Consider the following 6,122-nt stretch of genomic DNA (forward strand, 5'->3'; position numbering starts at 1 on the left):
AGAAATGACATTCTACCCACTACGATTACTATTATACATATCAATAAATATCAGAGTGAAGATGTAAGAAATCCTTGATCAGTGTGGATGCAATGTTAGATCTCCTAAGGAATAAAATCTTCACACTTTCTCACTGAAATTCAATTTCAGTCTGTCCAACCCTTCTACAAACAGTATATTTATGAGTCAAGTATACAGAAAAAGTAGACATTCCAAAGTTCTTCATCCTAGAAAATGTATATTTCAAAATATTTTTTCATTCATGTGACTCCATTTTATAATACTTTTAAAATTTATATAGAATGTGTCTTTAAAAGACCACAAGGAGCACAGGAAACCACATAAATGTGGATAATTGACATGTTGTATTTGCACACTTGAAAATTTACAGTAAGAGTACTGTGAATAAAAGGTTGCTCTAAATTATCTCACTGATATATGTCACTTATGTCAATGTTTATTTTTTAATGGAAAATCACTTTGGGATGTTTTTGTTCTTTGATGTGCATGTGTGTCAATATATAAGAATATATACATACGTAAATAAACATAGAAAGAAATATATTTCCAGGGCTACGAGTGTAGCAGCTAGAGTGAAAATACAGAGAACCACAGTGAAAATGCAGAGTTGAAACAATGTTTAAGACAACTCAAATTCAGTTACAATGCTACTTATTTCCTCAGTTTGTTGACTAGTGAGAGACAATGTAGATAGATGCCTTTGTTTTCCTTTAAAAAAGCAGAAGGCTTTTCTAATCTTCAAAAATAAAACTGTGTGTTGATGATAATGTTTCTTTTTCTTTTACACAAAACAAAAGAAAATAACAGCATGCAGAATTTTTCTGGAAAGTGAAAACACCAGGTGAATTAACTTAACTCTTGAGCAATTTTCTCTTTCAGTGAAAGTTCTTAGGGGCTTTTCTGAATCACTCATCACAGAAACTAAACCTTGTTTGGGGCAACCCCATTCTTTGTCACTTTATTTCAGTTATTTAAAATGCACCATAAGTTTTCCTCTCAGATGAGATGCTAATCATGGGGGGGGGGGGGCGGGGGGGGGCGCCATCTTCTTAAAACTGAAAAGTAAATGAGGATTTGTATACTTTACTATTATTCCAGTTTCCAATGGTAGAGGAAGTCCTTTGTTTAAAGGATGCATTAATGATCATCTATAGAATCTTTCAACTTCTTTTAACAGTGATCTGTCCACATAGATCATTTTACTTGAATGGTACTAGGCTCAGGGGATGAACATCTACATTATTGACACATTTGTTTAGAAACCAGGTGATGATTTGCCTATATTGAGTCTAAATTGGCTATAAGTTGGTATTCTAAGCAATTTCATATTGTAAGTTCCACACATAAAACTCATTTTATAATTAATTTGTGCATTTTCTTCATCAGTTCTGTCTGTCTCCAAACAACACACGAGGTTCTCAAAGTGATTTTGATAAATTAAAAAATATATATATTCTCTCTATACTAAAAGCTATAGTAATCAAAACAGTATGGTGCTGGCACAGAAACAGACACACAGATCAATGGAACAGGAAAAAAAGTCCAGAAATAAACCCATGATTACAGTCAATTAATCTTTGTCAAAAGAGACAAGAATATATGGGGAAAATGGGAATATAACGGGAAAAAGTCTCTTCAATAAGTAGTGTTGGAAAAACTGGACAACTACATACAAAAGAATGGAACTGGACCACTTTCTTACATCATACATAAACTCAAAACGGATTAAAGACTTAATTGTAACACTGGAAACCAAAAAAACCTAGAAGGAAACATAAAGAGTAAATTCTTGGACATAAGTCTGAGCAACATTTTTATGGATCTGTCTCCACAGGCAAGGGCAAAAAAGCCAAAATAAACAAATGGGACTACATCAAATAAAAAGCTTTTGCACAGTAAAGGAAACCATCAGTAAAACAAAAAGGAAACCTGCTGAATGGGAGAAGATACTTGCAAATGATACAACCAATATAGAATTAATATCCAAAACATATAAAGAACTCATACAAGAAAGTATTTTTACAAAAAAACAATAAAAAATAGGCAGAGGATCTGAAAACACATTTCTTCAAAGAAGACACACAGATGGCCAAAGGCACTCAACATCATTGATTATCAGGGAAATACAAATCAAAACTACAATGAGCTATCACCTCACACCTGTTGGAATGGCGATTCTAAAAAAGACAAGAAAGAAAAAATGTTGGTGAGGAAGTGGAGAAAAGGGGATCCTTGTGCTCTACTGGTGGGGATACAAACCGGTGCAGCCACTACGGAAAGCAGTATGAAGGTTCCTCAAAAAATTAAAAATAGAACACATGGGGGTGCATGGGTGGCTCCGTCGGTTAAGCGTCGAACTCTTGGTTTTGGCTCAGGTCTTGATCTCAAGGTTTGTTGGATTGAGGCTTGTGTCAGTCTCCCCACAAACAGTGTAGAGACTGTTTGGGATTCTCTCTCTACCTCTCTGTCTGTCTGTCTCTCTGTCTTTCTCCCAAATTAAATAAATAAAACTGAAAAAAAAATAAAACATATGATCCAGCAATACCACTTCTGGGTAATTATCCAAAGAAAACAAATACATTAATTCCAAACGATATATGCACCCCTATGTTCACTGCAACATTATTTACAGTAGCCATGATATGGAAGCAACCCAAGTGTCCACGGATAGATGAACAGATAAAGCAAGATGTGGTATTTATATACCATGGAATATTACTCAGCCATAAACAGAATATCTTGCCATTCACATCAACATGGAAGCTATTATGATAAGTGAAATATGTCAGACAGAGAAAGACAAATACCATATGATTTCATTTTTATGTGGAATCTAAAAAACAAAACAAACAAAAACAGAAACAGACTCATAAACACAGAGAACAAAACGATGGTTACCAGAGAGGAAGGGAGTGTGGGGGGAAGAGGAGCTGGGCAAGAGAGACAAAGGGGGTTAAAAGGTGCAAGCTTCCAGTTATAAAATAAATAAGTCTCAGGAACGAAAAGTACAGCACAGGGAATATAGTTAATAATATTATAATAAGTTTGTATGGTAACAGATGGCAACCACACTTAGGACAGTGGGAATTGTGTAATGTGTAGAATTGTCAAATCACTGTGTAGTACATCTGAAAATAAAATAACATTGTATGCCAACTGTACATCAATTAAAAAAAAAGACATAAATAAATATATATAGTATACTACATATAATATAGTATATACTACATCTATACATCTATACAACTACACATCTATCTATATACACACACCTATGAGCATATGCATGTATATAGACGTATAATGTATATAATACATACACATACAATGGAATAATACATAGCCATAAAAAGAATGAAATTTTGCCATTTGCAACAACATTAATGAACCTAGAGGGTATTATGATAAGTGAAATAAGTCAGACAGAGAAAGACAAATATTGTGTAATGTCACTTACATGTGGAATCTAAAAAACAAAAAAATAGAAACAGACTCATAAATACAGAGAACAATCTGGTAGTTGTCAGAGGGAAGGGGGTGGGGTTGGCAAAACAGGGGAAGGGGATTAAAAGATGCAAACTTGCAGTTATAAATAAGAGGATACAATGTGCAGCACAGGGAGTATAGTCAATAATATGCAACCCTTGTGTGTGACAGATGATAAGTTGGATTTATCATGACAATCACTTTGTACTGTGTATATAAGTGCTAAATCACTGGGTTGCACACTTGAAACAAACACAATATTCTGTGTCAAGTACACCTTATTAAAACAATTCGTTCTCTATGTAAGAAAAGCGTGTTTAATCAGATATATGTTATGTTACAAAGGCTTAGGTACTGATGATATTTGTACTGTACATTATATTTCGAGTTTGTAAATGCTGCTGACTTAAAGGTGCTGCAAGATGCTGCTAACTTAAAAGGTCTGCCAGAAACGTACGAAGTCTGTAGTATGGATAAACATCACCTTCCTGTATGGAGAGCCTTTGGTCTCAAAAGCCTCACAAAGGAGTAAATCTGGTTACTTATCATGTCTCCTAGCATAGTACTCATTTAGCCACATTATACATATTCGGTTTGAGTCTTTTCTTATAAGTCAAACCCGTCAACTTCTTAATCTTTTCTGGTCCTTGCCTCTGTTTCCATTAGGCTTAGCAGGAAGGTAGCATTTTACTAAAGACTTCCTTCCCCTCTTCTTAATTTTGATTCAAACTTCTCAAGGGCAAGGACCAACCATGTTTGCTTGAATTAAAAATGAGTTACGCCAGGTCACGATCTCACGGTCCGTGAGTTCGAGCCCCGCGTCAGGCTCTGGGCTGATGGCTCGGAGCCTGGAGCCTGTTTCCGATTCTGTGTCTCCCTCTCTCTCTGCCCCTCCCCCGTTCATGCTCTGTCTCTCTCTGTCCCAAAAATCAATAAACGTTGAAAAAAAAATTTTTTTTTTTAAATAAAAAAATAAAAAAATAAAAAAATAAAAATAAAAATGAGTTACAGAATAAGATACTTTATTGGAGATAATCTTGAATCACCTTGCATTTTGCTAGGTGACAATGTTTTAAATCACACTGATCAGGAATACTGCATTTGTTGCTCCCTTCTGCTAGAAAAGAATGGATCACAGCTGAGCACATTCAGACTTACACTTACACAGGAGCTGTGTGTGTCCATGTGTGAATGTATCCATGTGTTTGGAGATTACTATTACTAAATGCCTTGTGATAAAATCATTATCCCAAAGAAGTTGAATTACATTTTCCTAGTGGGAATTAACATCGTACATGCATCATAACAAGCCGTCCTTGTTTTTCCTTACAAAACCATTGTTTCAAAATGATTTGTGAATTCAGTTTCCAGTGAATATGCAGTACCTCTTCCCCAAATACACAGCAGCCTGTCCATCAAATGACTATAGCCATCATCAGTGTGTACTCTTCTCAACCCATTGTTTTGTCTAAGATTCAATCCAAAAAGTAGAAATCTCAAGGTGGAAAAAAAAAACCCATAAGTGAATGAAGAAATTAAATAACATAAGGCCCTTTATTGAAGATAATTTTAAAAACCTATGATGGAGAACGTATGCTTTTGTGTTCAAAGGGATGAGAAACTCTAAGAGAGAGAAAGACTTACAGCAGATTCAGAAATTGAAATTCAAGGGAGGATTCACAACCTTCTGATACTTGGAGAAGGGAATAAGAGCATTTAAGTACTGGGGAAATGGCCTGTTCAAAAAAAAAAAAAAAAAAAAAAAAAAAAGAGAGATGACTTCAGGTAAAATAAAGGAAGGAAGTAAATGCAAGTTATTAAGCAGAGCACTAATAATATATCACAGCAGAATGAAGACTGAAATATGTGAATACTGAATCTCAACAAATAAGAAAAACATAGGCTAGATAAAATAACATTTGGGGGTTCTTCGCTCCAAACGTGTCTCAACAATTCCAAGAGTTTCTAGCCCTCATAATCCAAACTCCAGTCTTGGAGGCTATGAAAAAAATAACTTCAGCAGTAGTGCAGATTAGGACAGGAGCAGTTCAGAATTGGCATTAAAGCCATAGAATTGTCCAAACTGTTAGCAAAACTTTTTAGTAATGTAGAAAGAGAGCAGACTGGACCAGAAAGGCTTTTCTGAGTCTCTGCCATCGGCTTGTTATGGCACAACCATTCTACACTCACTTGCTTTATTCCTCTGTAGAGTTTGTCTAACAAGTACCCCTCCCATTTGTTGAGATGGCCAGAAAGATGTGCCTAAAAGTACCCACCAAAAATGTCTAACATATAATAGGTATCAATAATTGACTACTATTTCTAGTATAAGTCTAAGACCTCTTTGCATAACATGATAAATGTTTGTTGCCACCTCTCCTCTCAACCCTGAAAGCTTGTCTTCTCTTTTCCACCTGTTACAAATGTGTGAGTCTTTCAAGCAACTATTATTATAGTAATTTTATACATATCCACTACATGTCTCCTGACAATAATTTTTCCCTAAGGGCCTTTTCAATTTTTGTTACCATTTTGGGATACAACATATATAATAGATTAACTGACAACCCATTTCCCTTTTCAACAAATAATCTCAGAACTCAAGAGTCTCAGAA

General features: G+C 35.0%; 1 protein-coding gene across 8 annotated transcripts in view; it reads right to left on the minus strand.

Annotated features, from left to right (window-relative positions):
• Positions 1–5,258, minus strand: part of SOX5 (SRY-box transcription factor 5) — a 930,253-nt gene extending 924,995 nt beyond the window's left edge. For all 8 annotated transcript variants that reach the window (XM_042991948.1, XM_042991946.1, XM_042991954.1 and 5 more), the window contains exon 1: positions 5,152–5,258. The gene's annotated coding sequence lies outside the window, so the exon portion shown is untranslated. The remainder of the gene's footprint in view (positions 1–5,151) is intronic.
• Between the last annotated feature and the right edge of the window lie 864 nt (positions 5,259–6,122).

The sequence above is a fragment of the Panthera tigris genome, chromosome B4 (assembly GCF_018350195.1).
Source record: "Panthera tigris isolate Pti1 chromosome B4, P.tigris_Pti1_mat1.1, whole genome shotgun sequence".
Lineage (NCBI taxonomy): Eukaryota > Metazoa > Chordata > Mammalia > Carnivora > Felidae > Panthera > Panthera tigris.